Source organism: Amblyomma americanum, chromosome 10 (assembly GCF_052857255.1).
Source record: "Amblyomma americanum isolate KBUSLIRL-KWMA chromosome 10, ASM5285725v1, whole genome shotgun sequence".
Classification (NCBI taxonomy): domain Eukaryota; kingdom Metazoa; phylum Arthropoda; class Arachnida; order Ixodida; family Ixodidae; genus Amblyomma; species Amblyomma americanum.
The window spans coordinates 16,600,104-16,619,509 of NC_135506.1; the positions used below are offsets into that span (position 1 = coordinate 16,600,104).

General features: G+C 46.7%; 1 protein-coding gene across 5 annotated transcripts in view; it reads right to left on the bottom strand.

Annotated features, from left to right (window-relative positions):
- LOC144107724 (uncharacterized) overlaps positions 1-19,406 on the bottom strand; it is a 260,626-nt gene that overhangs the window by 175,023 nt on the left and 66,197 nt on the right. The gene's annotated exons all lie outside the window — the stretch shown is intronic.

Here is a 19,406-nt window from a genome sequence, read left to right on the forward strand (position 1 = left end):
CTCCGTACGCAGAGGAATAAGGCGGCGCGGGACAATAAAGCCGCCTTCCCCTACCGGATATGACTTTGCGTTCTTCTGTTTTTTTTTTGTCTTCCGTTTGGGCGTTTTTTTCTTTCGCGTTTTTGTTTCATTCGGGGCAGCCTTGCTGCCCACGTGTGTGCTTAGCCCACGCAAGATTATAACACGATGAAAGGTGTCTCATATTATCAGTAAGTTTATATTAAAAGGCGCTAAAGAACCAACAGTTTACTGAACAATTTGGGTATCGTAACTGCTACTTGCGTTTCTCAGTGTTGTGCTCAAGGGCTGGTCGGGAGCGACGTATTTGAGAGGGAGGACTTGGGGGGGGGGGGGGAGGGATGGGGGTTGAGTTGGAAATTTCTACTAGAAAAATCATGAAAAATCTTAGTTAGTAAGTCCAAGATATTGCAGTTCCCCCTCCGCCATTTTTAAAAAAAAAGTCTTCAACAAATTATTCTATTTGTTCGATATCATCCTGTAAACCTCAACTTTACAAAAAAGATTCATTCTGACATGGTCCGTTCTATGTCAGGTGGCGAAGAAGATTAGACTTTCACTAGGACTGAATACGTAAATGCCAGTGCACAAGGTTTGGAGGTGTGGTTATACAAAATTCAATAAAATTACCCGCCATCTGAAAGCACAACGCAATTGACTTCATCGGCATCAATGAAATTTCAGCAGTTTTATAGACCACTTCTTTCTGAGGCACCTGCACACAGCCTAATTTCTCCTTTAGTCGTTATGGCACAGCACTTGAGATCACTTGCATTACTCTCTTTTCTGCCAGTTTATTTACACCATCCCACTCGCTCATGAGAGCGCACTACACAACCTTTCACGAAGGTTACGTTTTCCTTACCGCCAAGGAAGCTTAACTGCTTCAAGACAGTGCTACTATGTGAGAAGTACAGCATGTACCAGAATGTACAGCATGTACCAGAATGTACCCGATATCTGACCCGCGCATTTCTTTGGCAACACCTGCTTTCGCTGCCAGCGCATGCTTCCTCAGTTCGATAGGCTAACTTACTGGTTTTTATTTTGCCTCTAGCTTGGATGGAGTGGTCGCTTCCTAAAGGAAAAAAAAAATAAGCTCGCGTTCTAGCAGGATGGCCCGTAGTTTATTTGAACACATTTCTGCATTCTGGCACTCTTCTGTATCTGTCTCCTACTAAAATCAAATTGACCACCTTGTGGCATCTCATCTTGCGTCTTGCTCATGAATCAACATAGGCGACAATAGAACAGAAGAGCATTTTCTTATAGCTTTATCGCGCAGTGCATAAATGATTGATGTGCGGAAAACCAATCACAAGATTAGGAAACTGTGTTGCATAGATACCAACTCCCCAAGCTCAATATTGGGCTTTGAGTTAAAGCTCGCACTTTGCAGAACTGATGCTCAATGCCTCAAGATGGTTATTCGTTAAAATGATACATGGGCGCTCGACTACTGATCCGGAGTTCCCGGGTTCGAACCCGACCGCAGCGGCTGTGTTTTTATGGAGGAAAAACGCTAAGGTGCCCGTGTGCTGTGCGATGTCAGTGCACGTTAAAGATCCCCAGGTGGTCGAAATTAATCCGGAGCCCTCCACTACGGCACCTCTCTCCCTTTCTTCTTTCCCTTCCTGATTTATCCCTTCCCTTACGGCGCGGTTCAGGTGTCCAACGATATATGAGACAGATACTGCGCCATTTCCTTTCCCCAAAAACCAATTATTATTATTATTATTAAGTTGTGAAGCTGAAGGTTTATGTTGCACATCAGATTTACGTAACGAAGCACTGTAATCATGAAGTGAAATATATAACTATCTTAAAGAAACGAAGCGATCAGGCTGCCAGCGAAACAATTTTGTGTTAGTCCGGGAAAAAAATGTGGCTGGCTAGCAGGGACTGAGAGCGTGAAAAACCTTCCACGGGAAAGCACACATAAGCGGCACGTAGCAGCTTCTCAGTGCCTGTAACGAGAAAGCCTAAAAACGGCACGAAAACCTTCCCAGCATAATCTTGAAAAGGAAGGGAAACAGATTGCTCTCGAGAAAAAGGTGAGCTCGAGAAAAGAGTAAGCTAGTATAAAAAGGCTACCGCCACGCGGTAGCCCATAACCTCCGGACGCTCGGAGACACGCATTTAAGGGCAGGAAAGAAGAAAGAAAGATGCGCGCAGCTCTTCAGGTGCCCGCCAGGACGCAGTTTTATAGTTCCCGTGGAAGACGGCATCTCGTAGGTGGCGTTGGCGGATAAAGGGGGCAAGGAAAGTGGCAAGGGGTAGGACGGTATTCCTCCCTTCTAAGCTTTCTTTATCTCTCTTTATTTCCTTTCCTTTTCTCATTTGCATCTTCTTTATCTCTGGTGTCGTGAGTTGCCGCCGTGCGCGCGCCGCCGTCTCTTTCTGAGCTCCTGCCGCGGCTCCTGGTGTGCCGGCGTGACTTGGGAGAATTAGGCTCAGGTCGGATGCATCCTCCTCTCCCACCTAGCCCCCCCCCCCCCCCCTTCGTGCCCGCAGAAACCCGTTTATTCAGTGCAGCCACGCCTGGAGCTGAGGTCACTGTGGCAGTTGCAGGAGCAGGCTAAGAAGAAAGATTCAAAGAATGAATGTCGTCGTATCGAAGTACGAGGTGTCGTTGGTCTGCACCGATGGCGTGTCGGTTTGAGTCGTTAGGCCGAAGCTTTCGCTCGGTTTGCCGATACATAGCTAACGGTAACGGCATCTGTTTACGTGGTGTCCTGTATCGTACACCTGCAGAGGAAATGGCTTTTTCACTGCTTAAAGAGACAGGCATTTGTGACCACACTATACATGGCGTATCTGGTGCAGATCCGAAGCTTTAGAGACCACTAGCATCACACCTCGTCTTCCTTTCTAGCTAAAAGACAGCAGTCACTCGATTCCGCTTCGCATGCCCGTAATGACAACTTATACCAGGTGTTTCAAGAAAATTGAAGTAATTATAAAAAACGTAGCTTGTCAAAAATTGTCAAAAATGTAGCTTTTTCAGCATAGTATTACCAGTGTTGGGGGACACCAGAAAACCGGCGAATTGCTTTAGGTAGCAAGCTGGTGAACTAATCTTTAACAATTAGCTTTTTAACTATTAGAGTTAGGGGTTTAGTTGCAATTAGTGATTTGTAGTCAGTCGTTAGTAATAGCCTTATGAGTTTTTAGAATTTAGAAAACGCGATTATCCTTGCCGCTGTGGCTCGACAAAATTTGACTTTTTTTGACTAGTGACGTTCACTGGAGGGGTTGCCTTGCATGCATGCACACATTTCGAAAGCGCATGTATTTTGGCACGGCGTAGCCAGAGTTTGTCGAGCCACAGCTCCGAGGATAATCGCGGGATAATCAATCATTGGGATTATGAACTTCGTCACTCTTCACATGCATTCTCTCACAGTAAGCTTAATACGGCTCGTTTTGACGATGATGATGGTGATGTAGACTGTCTACGTGCTTGACGACTTTCTTGAGATAGAATGTGGCACACGATAAGAACGCCTAAAAAGGAAAAAGTTAGATGTCGCCGTCATTTGGAAAGTCGTCGTAATAATCATACTTGACCCGACGTTGTCTCGGTAGTGCGAAATGAAAGAAAAAATGAAGAAAACAACAAGCTCGGGCTGCTTTGAGAGCGACGAACAAATAAAGGAACTCACTGCTATGAACATAGGCTCGTGAAAAAAAAAAGAGTATGCCACTTGGCAGAACAGAGATCTACCGAACAGCTTAAGTTACGGGTAGGTTAGTTATAGTCAACCGTTGGTGCAGCAGGAGCGTCTTTTAGATTAGGAACTTCGCAGCTCGCCAGCTTTCAAGTGTTGGTCATACAACGCCGAGGGAGGATAAAAGAGCTCGCCAGAGGGCGCCCCACAATAAAGGAGGGAATGTGAAGGAAGTGGAACAAAGGGAGGGATCAGAACTAGGAATGACAAAAGAAAATGCATTCGACGTCCTTGAATACATTGAGGGTGCCATACGAGCACGTGCTAAAGTAGGGTAGTGGAAAAGGACGCGATTGTATTGAAGAAATAAATGAGAAAGACATGGACACCCAGAGTTTCTTTGTGAACGATACGATACAAGAAAAGAAAGGCGAATCTCTTGAGCGTTATAGTTAGGTTAGAGCGTACCTTCATTTATCACGTTAGTGCCGTATCTGCTCCGAACGCCTTATTGAGTTATACATATTTGTGCTCACTGCGCTCAGTTCTTCTTTTTAAGGCTGAAGGCTATTATCACGTTAAAAAAATGTTGCGTCATAACCTGGAAGAGCAGACAAGAAAGGTAGACGGAAGGAGCAGGCACTCGTGCATCGGGCTTTAGAATCGTTTTTCCGACCTGCTTTCAGTTCACTTTCCTCTACACGAATAGCGTGTCTTTCTAACGTTGTCATCCACATTATCGGCCGTAACTGCAAGCAGCCTGTCTTCACACTAGGAACGCCTGCGCTGTCTGACTGCCTTGTGTTAGTGATGGAGGACTCTCGATCTCTTCTACTCAGGTCACAGCGCTTGGTAGCCCTCAAGGTGTGCAGGCTACAGCGGCGGCGGCCTGTGGCTTACAGGGCATTTCTTTCCTTCTTCTTATTCTTTTGCGCCCCCTAATCCCTCTCCCTCAGTGCAGGGTATCCAACTGAAACATTCTTCTGGTTAACCTCCACGCTAATGAGCCCGTGTGCTGTGCGATGTCAGTGCACGTTAAAGATCCCCAGGTGGTCGAAATTATTCCGGAGCCCTACACTACGGGCACATCTTTGTTCGTTTCTTCTTTCACTCCCTCCTTTATCCCTTCCCTTAAGGCGCGGTTCAGGTGTCCAACAATATATGAGACAGATACTGCGCTATTTCCTTTACCAAAAAAAAACAATTATTATTATTAACCTCCCTGCCTTTCCTCTGCCACTTTTCTCTTTTCTACGCGAATAGCTTGTCTTTTGATCAATCAAACACGGTAACTTTTACCATCTACTTAATTAAGATAATAGAAACGATGAACACAACGAATGAAACGAAGGAGAGAGGGAGGAAAAGATAGTTGAAGAAGACGGAAGAGACGGAGCTGACGAGGATGACGCGAACACCGTCGCGAAGAGCTTCCCTTGGCGACCATCACGTGTTGACGAAATATGACCGTTTTGAATAACGACGGCTGATATTCATTACCTTGATGTAGTCACTTCTCTATTCAGTTCTCGTGAGGGCCATGTAGTTTTTTTATGAGCAGCTTGAAAACAGCATACCGAAGTAGTGGCATTGCATGCCGCTGTGGAAGCAGACGGCGGGAGAAAGAAATTACGGACGGCACTTATGATTACTTAAGTGCTTTTAACACGAAAGCATCGTTTTTGTATTTTTACTTGTTATTTTTATGTTTCATTTTTTTTCATTTCTTCTCTTCCTTTCCAATGACATAGCTACCATTAGCAAACAGTCATAAGGCAACCATTAGCAAACAGTCATAAGGCAAAGCGCATAATGAGTTAATACTGGGTTCACTGGAGGTCCTGGGTTCAAATTATTTACACCCAAGGAAGAAATTTTAATCTTCTTTGATACCACGATGAAGTCATATAGAATTTTTGGGACTAGTGCTGCTGGCGAACGCCGGCGAAGGGTGCTGTTGGCGTTGTGCATTATAATGCTTTGGCAGTAAGATTCGAGGCGACAATTAAACCCCGCCTTATGGCGACGACGCGATAGCGTTAATGCGTCCCTTGAAGTAGATCACTACGCGCGCCCGGACACGGTCGGGCGATACACACAAGGTTTCCCTTTAACGGAATCCGAACGAACGTGCTTCTTTGGCTTAAGTGTATAGTGTATGATTAGCAGTACAAATGATACCGATTTGATTCCAATCTAAAATAATTTTTTTTCAATCAAATCAATTTACTTTACTTTCTTTCATGCCCTAATGACGTTTGAATCCTGTTGCGGCCTTATAGTCACAATTTGTAAAGTTTAATTCACTTTTCGAATCCGCCGCTCCACTTTTGGCGTCACTACCTTTGTGACCAGTCTGCAACGGAAGGCTTAACGGTATCGTGTTAAAACCTGACGACGCCATGCGCGGTATGTTACCGCACATTAAAAAAAAAGCTATCACTTACAATAAAAGCAGGCAAAGAAAAAAAAGAGACAATTGAAGTAAGCAAACTAAAGGAAAGAAGAAGAGAAACAAAAGGTATTAATTTAAACGCCTCAGAGGAGTGCTTTAACAGCTCTTCAATTATTGTCGGGCACATTTTGTTGTTTTCATCATAACGTTTTAATGGGACCCTTTCTTTGGTTTCTGCACTCTTCGTTTTATTGTTTCGCTTGCTCGGACCACGTTTTCAATATATTATGCATAAAATACATTAATAAAAAACTAAAATACTGGAGCAGAGAGAAAGATGCAAAGCTCAGGGAGATTAAAAAGAAGGGTGTTCCGGCTGGCTAACCCGTCCCAGGGGAAACATTTGTTAGGCTTTTCGTGGTTGGGAGTTGTTCTTACAAAGCGTTACTGATTCCTTGTTCCTATGGCCGACAGTCGTGCTTTGGCCACATGTGACAGTGGAGACAAAATATTTCAAGGCCAGGATTCTTGGACATTAATTTTAATTGTGGGCAGCTGTCGAATATTGTAAGGCACTGTAATAGCAATACTGAAGGTAATGGTCCATAGTTGCGACACGTAGCAATATCTTTCTTATAAGCTTTATCCATCACTCGCATCGAGTAGGTGACTGTCATAAAAAACCAATGGGATTGTTTTTGAGGGTATCAAAAATGTTAATACTCAAAAAATAAAAGCTGTGTAAGGCGATGTCTGCGGATATATTAATCGGTACAGTGCGATATTACTATATAGAGGGTGTTTTGCCTAAGACTTCGCACAATTTTTAAAAACTGATGTTTGAGTTACAACAGAATACAGCTACAGTCGTACAACAGAATACAGCTAACAAGTGCTGACTATCAGGCTGGTTAACTTATACTGAATAGTTCACTTTTAACTATTCCTATTAGGCTCCTTAATTATTGAGAGACATGTAGCCCACCGTAAGAAATATCCATATCAGTTTTTAGAATATCGAAGACGGAGTTACCCCAGGCGCTGTGGCTCAACAAATTTTGACTACATCGCGAAAAAATACATGTCGAGAAAGTAGAGAGAATACATGTAGAAAATACTGTCGAGAAGCTCTCAGGCAAAGCAACCTCTCCAGTGCACGTAACTCGTCGAAATAGCCAAAATTTGTTGGGCTACAGCTCTGACGGTAATGGCGTTTTGTTTCTTAATCTACGCGCGTACTAGCGGTTTTCAGCTTGCTTGGTTTTAGTAGTGAAAATGAAAAATAAAGCTTTTTTGGCAAGGTTTGTCAATTTATTTTGAAATGAATGAGCACGTTGATGACAGATCTGCACCTCCTTGGTACTTCGCGTTCCCTGGGCGTCGGACAATATCTAGGCAAAAGTGTTTGCCCCCTCACGTGGACTTTATTTCTTGTGTTCTATTGGGGTTCGTTTTTTGTTTCGTTAGCCTACACCCTGATGCAATCTTTGTTTCGTGCCCTTAGCTCTCATTGCCCACTCAATTTATGGTCGCCGATATTTCGAGCAGTATCAGTCACTTCAACAGAAAAAAAAGTCAGACGCCGAACAAATGTTTTTGTCAAAACAGTATCAGTCACTCACTCTCACTCATTCAACAACTCACTCACTCTCACTCACTCACTCACTCTCACTGATTCAACGACTCACTCGCTGTCACTCACTCCCTCATTTAATCAGCTTACTCACTCACTCTCACTCATTCAGCAACTCACTCGCTCTCACTCACTAACTCACTCACTCACTCACTCACTCACTCATTCAACAACTCACTCGCTGTCACTCACTCACTCATTCAATCAACTCACTCACTCACTTTCACTCATTCAACAACTAACTCGCTCTCACTCACTAACTCACTCATTCACTCTCACTCATTCAACAACTCACTCGCTGTCACTCACTCACTCATTCAATCAACTCACTCACTCACTCACTTTCACTCATTCACCAACTAACTCGCTCTCACTCACTAACTCACTCATTCAACAACTCACTCGCTGTCACTCACTCACTCACTCATTCAACAAATCACTCACTCACTCATTCAACAACTCACTCGCTGTCACTCACTCACTCATTCAATCAACTCACTCACCCACTTTCACTCATTCAACAACTCACTCGCTGTCACTCACTAACTCATTCAACTCACTCACTCACTCACTTTCACTCATTCAACAACTCACTCGCTGTCACTCACTAACTAATTCAATCAACTCGCTCACTCACTCACTTTCACTCATTCAACAACTCACTCACTAACTCACTCACTCATTCCCTCACTCACTCTCACTCACTCACTCACTCTCACTGATACAACGACTCACTCGCTGTCACTCACTCCCTCATTCAATCAGCTTACTCACTCACTCTCACTCATTCAGCAACTCACTCGCTCTCACTCACTAACTCACTCACTCACTCACTCATTCAACAACTCACTCGCTGTCACTCACTCACTCATTCAATCAACTCACTCATTCACTCACTTTCACTCATTCAACAACTCGCTCTCACTCACTAACTCACTCATTCACTCTCACTCATTCAACAACTCACTCACTCGCTCTCACTCACTAACTCACTCATTCACTCTCACTCATTCAACAACTCACTCACTCGCTCTCACTCACTAACTCACTCATTCACTCTCACTCATTCAACAACTCACTCACTCATTCAATCAACTCACTCACTCACACATTCAACAAATCACTCACTCACTCACTCACTGCGTTTCCATTGCCTGCTCATGTGCACTGATGATGCAAGCTTCATGTACAGGACAGCTTGTGAGTGTGACCAGCCACGATGAATCACTCACCCATTGTTCTTCCTGCTAGCCCACTAAATCGTCTTCTAAGAAGCACTGGCGCCGCTCTTACGCACTAATTGCCCAGTTCCAACTTTCTCGTTAACTCTTTCACCTCCTTCATTGTCATTAACTCATCAACTCATCATTCGTCGCCCACTCCCTCCTCATTCATTCAACTTATATTCCCCATCTGGCTTTTAGAGTTTACTTAATCTGCATGACCTGCATAACGCTAAGGCGCCCGTGTGCTGTGCGATGTCAGAGCACGTTAAAGATCCCCAGGTGGTAGAAATTATTCCGGAGGCCTCCACAACAGTACCTCTTTCTTCCTTTCTTCTTTCACTCCCTCCTTTATCCCTCCCCTTACGGCGCGGTTCAGGTGTCTGCCGATATATGAGACAGATACTGCACCATTTCATTTCCCCCAAAACCAATTATTATTACTACCTAACCTGCATATTGCCCGCCCACTGCTCGAGCAAAGATACCTGACCGCCGATCTGGTCAGTCACTCGCTAACATCTAGCACCCTCCGACAAACTCGACGCCGTGTCACCTCCCGACAAAAGCAACCAGTGAAACTTGTTCTTAATAGACGAGTGCCTGTGCTATCAGCTTGATGTTGGCAATAAAAGTACGGCGTCCACCAACGCCACGCAGGCCTAGCTGTAAGCCTCACCGCATCGAGCCGATGCAAGCGGCTCGCTGTGGCCGATTCGGGCCCCAGACTGCTCAGGTGTAGGAGAGCAGGGGGCCGCCGCTACTGCGTGCCTAATCTCCCTGCTTCGAAGACCGGATGCGTCGGGCTCAACGAGCTCGAACCACGCGATCGCGGGGGAGGGTGCGCCGAAGTCGCGGCCTCGGTCTACAAGCGGCAACCGACCACGCTCGTCTCATCCCTTCGTCCTCCTCAGTCGCTGTGTGTGCGCGCCGGTCACGAAAGCGTAGGACAGGGAGCCGTGACGGAAGATAAACGGTCCAGCGACGCCTACCGTCTTCTCCCTGGCGACAAAGGAGGGCGCAGTAGTCGCCATTCTCCAATGGAAGCCTCGATCCGGATGTCACCGCGCAGGTCGTGCGTAATGGGTCGCGGGGAGCAATCATGACTCGAGGGAAAGTTGAGTGGACAGAAAGGCAGGCTAGATTAAGTTTGCCTTCTAGACTTCGTGACGGCGAGTGCCTTGGTTCGGGCTGCCTATTGAGACAAATGCACACCGGAAAGGCTATAGTACCAAGAATGCTATTTACTGTTTTTATTTTAATAGAGGAGTGGTCCTAATGTCGTATTTTTGCAATGCCGTTGTGAACAAAAAAATACAGCGGCTGGTGAGAAAACAATTCTTATTTTGACCTCTTGTTACGCGATGAGCAATAAGGCTATAGGAAGTTTTTGCCGAGAGTGTAACTCGGGCGTCCTGTTTAAATTCGTGGAAAGGAAAATAATAATAATAATTGGTTTTTTGGGGGAAAGGAAATGGCGCAGTATCTGTCTCATATATCGTTGGACACCTGAACTGCGCCGTAAGGAAGGGGTAAAGGAGGGAGTGAAAGAAGAAAGGAAACAAATGATTTTACTAAGGAAGCGGTGTATGAATTTGCATATTTTTTAGCACATTTAAAAAGAAATATTAAAATGCTGTGGCTTTGCCCGTGGAACTTCATTGGAGGCCTTAAGTTCCATATGCCGACTGCTACGTAATGGCGACTTTTTGAAATTTAATTCCAAAGTCTGGAGGCAGTAAGGACATGATTGCGAATGAATTAAGTCCACTTATTCGAACGCTTAAACCGGGAACCACTGGCACACTACGTGGATGATATGTGAAATACTCTCTGGTGTAACTTGAATCTAGCTATGCCTTTCCTTATAAAGCAATGGAAAGAAAAACACTGAAATGTACGATGAAGTCTGACCCTGTTTAGACATTTTAGGAGTCGTAGTTTGCAGAATATCCATGTCGGTTGTTAGTAGGATGCTGTGACACTGGAACATGTAACCATCGGTGATTGAAATGTTCGCATTCTTGAAATAAGTGTTAGCGCTTTAACTCAAATTGTACTTCTATTCATATTCAATTTTTATTTATTTTTTGTGAAAATAATTTCGTCCAAATGGGTGCAGAACTATTGTTGTAAGGGCTCTCCTTCGCTCTCCCAGGACTGATAGGAGAACAGCAGTTGCTCAAGGAAAAGCTCCCTCTTAACGTGGACTAATTAAATCAGGCTTGCAGAACACCAAAAGAAGTTGTACTTGCGATATGCATTGTTCAGGCTGGGTTCCCATGAGCAATTTTGGAACACAAATTTCAGATTTGTACGGGCTGCAGAGGGTTTTTTACATTACTCATATTGCCGCCGCGTTGATACCGTCTCCGCTTTTAAATTAAAACAGGCGTCTATTTCGTCATTTCAGATATTTCATGAATGGAGTGATATAATCATGGCTGCAGTTCCTACCATTCGAAGCGCGTACCACAGTTTTGCTGATAATTATACAAGGTTATCACTGCGACACCCAAAGTCTCACCTCCGCCACGCTGCGTAGTTTCGGTTTGCGGTTCATTGCTGTTTTAAAATGGTTTACTGTGTTTTAATCATAAACGTTTGCCTCACAAAGACAAGTGACCTTATGAAACATAGTTGATTAAGTGCAATTGCTGGAACCCTCTTACTGAAGTCTTCTAAATTTGCTTCTTACGTATCGTTAAATTTCCCAGTAAACTGCAGTGATTTTTCGATGATCACAGATGTCAATGAAATTTATGTGACAAGTTCTTCTCTCTGTCAAGATTTTATGTGGCAAACAGCACAGCCGAGAACGCTTTAGTTTTCTTACAAACTAATTTGCCAAATAGCTCCCCGCATGCGCGGCTCTCGCTGCCCGACAGGTGTTTTTACGGACAACCTTGTGCTTGTTGACGTCACAGGTTTGGCAAGTAGCGTGCAGCAGACGACGGTGATAATGCAGCGGCCCTACTGAGAACACTGAAGCCGGCACAGCTCCGAGATATAGATGGCGGTTCGCCTGTTGATTTGCGCTTTGTTCTCATGCTTGGCACGGCCTGTAACGGGGCTGGGGCACTGCGGCGCTACTCGGAACAGCCTGTCAAAGCACGGGCGTACGCCGGCCTACTTGCAACCAGCATCGTGGGCATACCTTGTAATTTTAGCTCGGACTTAGTGCATTGAGGTGCTTGAAGCAAAAGGTGCCAGCTGGTGCGTTGTTGTGGGATAGGCGAAGCACTGAGCGATAAACAAGGCAGTGATTTTGCACAAATTTCCCGATCACAAAGACAATGAATTCGCGGCAAATGGATTCGTGTTACCAGGCGCCTAAACTGGTCACTGTGCGTGCGTGTGCTCGGAGCATTCCACGCGGGGCTGCTAGCAAGCGAAGATGATTCTGATGGAAGATCTTGGTCCCGCGAGTAGCAGGCGGTGGTGGAAGCGCTGTGCCAACGTTGTGTCCCTACGCGACACCTGCTAAGCCGCCGAGGGGCAACAATGAAGAGAAAACGAGCAGAGGTAAGTAGATTAGAATTTGTCTTCTTTTGCAAACTAAACCCGACTTCCTACAATTACTGAAAGAAGCGAACAGCAACCAAAATAATTGAGGGCGTGGTTGAGTCGATAGTAACGCAAGAAAGGGAATGTGGACTAACAGTAACGTTAGGTCGCTGTTATAATCGAAGCATTGTTGTTTGACGAAATGTGCCACTTACATCAAGGTGTCAAAGCCCATAAATGGCTTAAAAATTCAAGCGAATGTGCTCCCTGCGGTAGTATTTTAGCTCTCATGGCGGTGCTCATACCTGTTCTCATCGCGTGTTCCAGGTAAGTGGGGTTGCAAAACAGCAACTGTCGTTGGTTTATGTACACCATCTCGCGGTCGAGGTGCAACATTTGGGAACAGCCGATGGTGACATGCGTAAGCGATCCCGGGCAGCAGATGGTGCACAACGGAAGGTCTGCCGTCTGCAAAGCCTTTCGTCTTTTAGCGACGGCTGACATGCGCCGGATGTGCACCTGCAAGGGCATCATGGGATTTATTAATGTATTCGTTGGACCGTTTTTAATCCGAAATTGAAGTAAGGGCTTCCGTCAGAGTCGAAAGACGACGCGCTGTTATCGCTCATAATCGGCAATGTCAGCACCTCTGTCACTCTCCCCCACCTTCCTGGGGCGCTTGGCTTCGCTGGAGCTCGGCAGATTATCAAAATAAAGCTTTTTTCACCTCGTCCTCGCGGCGGGTCGCCGGCAAATGGGAATCACTTTGGGCATTATCGAATTGTCTCTGTCACTGCCTGATAACATTGAGAAAAACTGTCGATCTTCGACGGTCCCTCCGACGTAGTGTGCAGCGCGGAAGGCTAGCAGTGGGCGCATACGGCTTCTCTTGACAACCTGTGTAGTCATCACTGACGTCACGCAAAGCAGCTCTCTCCGTGCCTCGCGCGGGAGTAGCAATTTCTATTAAAGATTTTTGCTTATTTAAAATTATTGTTTGCATACTGTAAAAAATGAAGTCGCGTACTTTGAAAATTACAGCAGAAACTATCAGCAGCCTAAGCATGCAGCCATAAACTGATGAGAGTGCTTTGTACTTCACAGCGCGACCGGCTCAATGCAGCCCTCAGTGCCTGACAGCGCTTCTAGTCAGCAAGGAAATTGACGTGTTTCATATTTAGGCGTCCCGAAAACTTTTGTGGGCACATGTATATCAACCATTAACTCAACACTGACACAAAATGGCCGGAGTTTCCCTTTAAAGCAAACGCTAAGCAAGTGATAGCGGCAGTGTTATGTTTGTTTCGCGCAACTGTCAAAACAACATGTGTTTTGGACAGTGGGTGTAACAAATACGATGGTCTAAATCCTGCCTCCCAAACTACTCGCAGTGGAGCTGAGTCTATAAAAGGCGAAGCGACGACTTTGACAATTACTCTATTCTTACGAACTCCCTCCACACGACAGGAGTTTTCACCGAAAGAACGCTTGCTCAGCTGCTGAGTAAAGCCGAAAGCACTATAGCAGACTGCACCAGAGATAAGAATCGTGTGTTTTTAAAGGGGCTCTGAAACACCTTCCGTGGAGAGCACATCAAGTCGTTCAATAACTACATTGTGTTGTCATGAAAACGTGAGCCAAACAATACACTTCTATACGAAGCAGAGGTCCCACAATCACGCGCGAAAGTTGGCGAGCCCTTCCCGGCGACTTTTTCATGCTCGCACCCTACTCCGTCGCTTGCACCTGCGTATACATGTTGAGAGATGACTATTGGTTAGTTTCTTTCAGACGTCAGGCAGTTGCCATGGCCGAGGCCAATACGTCGCTTAGTTCTGGCGGGTCAGGATGCTCCGCCCCGGAAAGTTGGGCAGGCAGAGGAGCGCCAACCTTCCAGCGTGCAAACAGTGACGAGAGCAGAGGGAAAGGCGCGAAGAAAAAATTGAAACTCTGACTACAGATAACTTGGCTTCTAGAAAGCGCAATAAAAAGAATCTTGCTCTACAATATTCGTGAAGCGGCGTGCTTTAGCGTCCCGGGCATACCGCAACGTTACTAGAGCCCTTTTCATAACTCCTTAAAGGAAGTACAGTAAAAGTGCCGATAATAAAGCAGGAACATTGTAGGCATTAGGGCAGGAACACTGTGGACACAAAGGAAGCCACAGTGTAGTCGCTAAGCAGGGAAGAGCAGTTAACCGCGAGAGACCTAGCTCTAAGTGGACGAAGGAACGAGAGACCTCTGCCTGAGTTCCACTGGCCCGACACGACTGGACTGCGGCCATAGGGACAACGCCGCTACTAGCAGGAAGCCAGGCGATGCGTTCCATGGACCGGGCGGGACCGGGCCTCCACGATCCAGCGATCAGAGCAAAGTGCAGAACGAGCGGCAGCAGCAGCGAGAAAGGAAGCACGTGGAACAGCCAAGAACACAGAAGGGAGATCGACGCAGAAAAGAAGAAGAAAAAAAGACGACTGGCTGGGTCCGGCTGGCCAGAGAAGACCATCACCGCCACACGTAGCGCACGTCAATGCTCGCGTGGGACAACCGCACACCGAGAGGAAACAGAGGAAAGGAAAGAAAAAAAGCGGGAAAAAGAAAAAAAAAGGCGTGCGCGAACTTGGAGGCGACACTGCGAACGCCAGTGGGGGGCCAAGCAAGAGGACACAGGAAAAAAGTAGAGCGCGGTCTAAGGGCTCGACAAGACCGGAGAAGGACAGAATAAAAAGGAAAAATAAAAAAAAGAAGCTGGAAGAGCATAAAAAAGGGGAAAGAAGAGGGGAGTGGGGGAGGAAAGGATCTCCCTCGGTTCGCCTCAGAGGAGTTGTCCGTGACAGACAGCCGGCAGTGTTGCCGGCCGATCAATAAGGACCACGCTGTTCGACGATGGAACGAAGGACGAGAAGGGAAGAAGACCGAAAGGAGGGGGGGGGGGGGGTTGAAGGGGAAGCGGGGCGCAAAACCCCAAAAGGAGCGAGTGAACGCCGCCGCCGGCGCGCGCGCGCGCGGCGAGCCAGCAAGCGCAAGCGGCGGGCGGCCCAAGAAGGAGCAGCAAATAAAGAGAGCAAGCGGAGCGCGGGGTTCGCACAGGCGGTTCTGAACCCTGGGTTTCGACCCCTCTGGCCCTCCCTTCCTTTCCCTCCCCTCGTCGTCCCCTCCGGGCATTGCGCGTGGAGCAGCGCGGCGTATAGCTCGGCCGCGAACCCGCCGTTCTGCCCATGCCTCCCGTATACACTCACAGACGCACGCACAGGCCGTGTCTCTCACCAGCACCCCCCTCTCTCTTTAGGCACCCGCGCTCGCCTCTCTCCTTTCTTCCCCTTTTTTCTTTCCCTTGGTTTCCCTCCTGTGGAGCAATCGATTCTGAACCAGCGGCTCGACCCTCAAAGCTAGAGGAGAGGAAAGCGGGTTTCCAGCGTCTCGTCGTGTGTGCGTGCTGTGTGCGTCTAGAGGAAGCGGCAGGGGGGGGGGAGCAAGCCGCTGCTGGAGCCTTCCCCTCTTCTTTCTAACCTTCTTTCTTACCGCCCTTGCCCCCTTCTCTTCCCGCGCGCGGTCCCGCTTCTTCAGTCTGTATGGTGTGCGTGTGTATTTGCGCGTGAGTGTTGTGGCTCGGTTGGGGCTTTGGATTCGGCTTGCGCGGGCTTTGTTTAGCGTTGCCTTCCTCTCTCACTCCCTACAGCCTTCTCGTTCGTTCGTTCCTTCCTTCCTTCTTTCTCTCGTCTTCTTTGTTATCCAGTTTTCTTCATTATTGGTTTCAGTTTCGCCTGTTCTTTTTTCTTTTTCTCTAGCTCTGGCTGTCGTATACCAACGCCTCACATCCCGTACGTTCGCCGTTGCCAGCTGCCGCGCCCCTTTCTGTGTTTCTATGCCTTCTTTCGTTCTTTCTGCTTGCTTGCTCCGTGTCTTTCTCCGAGGCGTGTTCAAAGAACCATGTCCAGCGGGGCGCAGGACGATAAAGAAAGGACCGAAGAAGAAGTAAAATAGACAGAAAGAGGGAGACGGCGTCAGAAAGAGTCCATCACGGGGCACCGCAAAAACAAGGAAAGGTCAAGTTGCGAATAGCGAAACGAACGAAAAAGAAAATGAAAGAAGGGAGAACGGATCCCGACGACCGCCACCAGCAGCGGGGTGGGAGGCAGCCGTGTCGCACAAGACGCCGAAGTAGAGAGACGTGGAAATGATCAGACAGAAAAGAAGGAAAGAAACTTGAACGTGTGACGCCGTGAAAGATGTAAAATAAAAGGCTGACAACAAGAAGCGGAGAAGCGCGGCCAGAGTTTGGCCCGATTGGTACAGCGGACCTCGCTCTAACTGCACTCGGCTGGTTCCGCGGCGTCCGAGGATCCCAATGTCAGTTGCGTCGACCCTCACTCTCTCCCCTCTCCTCTTACTGCTTACTCCCCTCCCGCCTCTCTCCCGTGCCCTGAAATCACGTCTGGAATGTTTTGTTTTGTCAGATAGCGTTGGACAAGTCCACTGCTTGAAGGAATGCAGAACGAACACTTTTTTTTCTCATTTCTTGGCATTTGAGCACTTAATTTCTACGTCCATGGCGGGGTTCCCTAACTTAGACTTGAAGCTGCAATTCCCCGCCGACGTAGTCCAATTTTCGGAGGAATCTCCGAATGGGGAGTACATTTGCAATAAGGGAGTAATTACTCAGGAGCATCCACCCAAGTGCAGCCAGGCGGTTTTGGTACCTGAGGGCGTCATGCTTGTGTGACAGATGGTGATTGCACTCTTCATCTTTTCCTTTCTTTTCCTTGCACATCGCCTAATCACTCTCTCCCAGTGCACAGTAGCCAAATGGAATACATTTCTGGTTAACCTCCCTACCTTGCTCTTTCTCTATGTGTACTGCTTTCACAGAAACTTTGTCGTTGAATTTCTGCTCCGGGGATCGAACCCGGGAATCCGCCTGTCCTGGGCAGTCACTTTCCGAACTAAGCTAAACAGGACATCTAGTAAGTATATGATAGGGTAAGGCCGAACTGATCAGCAATTCTTAGTTGGTAATTACTTGATTATTAAAATGTACTTCCCCTTGGGTGATTCGCCAAAACGGACTAACACCGTTCCCAATTAGATTTGTTGATACATTCGATTTCGCCCAACAATCTACTTGCTAACCATCCTGGATTAAGTTAGAGGAAAGAGTTACTGTCCCGGACAGGCGGTAATCCCAGGTTCGATTCCTGGATGGGACGAATTTTTCTTCATCTTTAAAGTGCCTGTGAGAACTGCACAGCTTTTCTTTGTAGCCTTATCACTCCCCTTAAGTGGATGCTAATGAGTAATTACCACTTTATGCTCGCTGATATGCCCGAAAAAGGATACCCGAAAGTTTACCTGCCGTTACGAATGCACACCGTACTCACTATGAGTGATACCACGTGCAATAGGAATGACTACAACGCACGTGACTAAGGAAAACTTTGCTAAAGCTGGTGCGTCTCTTGCGCACAAGAGCTAATTAGTATTTTTTTTGCTGGAGCTAGGTGGCGAACCTGTAGGCTTCAAACATAGCAGTTGCGGAACCCCTTTGCCTAAGTATCAAAATTCGCCCTACATGTTGGTCAAAATTTCTTAGGTTAGTTGAATGTAATGCCACCTGCGGAATTCAGACGGAGTGCTTTGTTCTTCTCACTGTATGGCAATGGTGCCGATGGTAGTAGCCAAGTGTCAAGATTTAGAGGTCTTGCGTTCACGTGATAAACCTTCGCATAATGGATGTCTGTTCCACCCTGATTTACTACGGCGATCCCTGTCACGATAAAATTTTTGAAAGAGAGCACGTCTATAGGGCCGCTCTCTCTTCAGGATCATTTGGTGAGAAGGAAGGAAAGGAATATGGCGGAAAAAGAAGAAAAGTTTGGGTAGCAATAACTCTATTGTAAGATACCACACAGTGATACAAGGGAAGGGTTACGTTTCGACAACAATAGTCTTCGTCTTTCTTCGCCCAGACGAAGACAAGTCGGTTAGTGGGAATATTTTTTTCCCGTGTTTACTTTATGTTGTTAAGACATCTACCTGCCCTCTCTCTTTACTATTGTAAGGTTACGTTACGCGAACCTTTCTTTAAAACACAGGTATAAGGAAAGTGAAAGTATTTCGCCGACAAAAAAAAAAATTGGAAGCTACACTTAAACGGTATGCCAGTCTCCACATTACATTCATAGTTCCCTGGGCGTCCTCATACCGCTGCTGGCGCAGTGGTGCAGCGGTGGCAGGTGTTGCCAGCGGTGGGCCTTGTGTGGCCCAGGTTTCTCTTCCAGAACGACCATTCATTAATTGCAACCTGCCACGGTAGGCAGGTTGTGATGACGCCGCAAGGTCACGTGACCAATGTGGCCCACCTGCGTCATAGGTTTCTCTCCGGGGACTACTTGCCATAGCCATACTCGTGATTTTTCGCTGACAACACCTACAACGCCGACGTTTGATTTTCTGGTGAAAGGGGCCTTTAAAGCTTTCGCGTTAAGATATACAGTGCAACCGATTAATATTTAAGGCCCACCTTCAAACATTACAGAGCCAAGGCACGTAGCGGAGTAAGAATGGAGTGGTCTCGATTCAGGCATTGTACATAATATTTCAGTGCGAAACTGGACTCACTCTTCCCGTGCGACATTTTGTGAGAGTTGAAGATTACGACAGCTCTGTCACAGAGTCCATGCCCACGAAATGTTTTAGAACCGTCAGCGAAGCTCCCGTTGCTACGTAACACGTATGTCAGCCGTCCGAGCCCTTCGCACACACCTCAGTTGTTAGCCAACGTAACTATCATCGTTACACTGCGCCCACTGAGGAAGAAACTGCATCTCGTCGATCCTATCCTATCGATCTTCAATGAAACCTGTTATTAGTAGCTCCCTGTCAATCTTTACTCTAGCTCAAGCACTTCCTATTATTGACTCTTTAGGAAATGAATTGATTATGTATATTCAGTCAGCTCC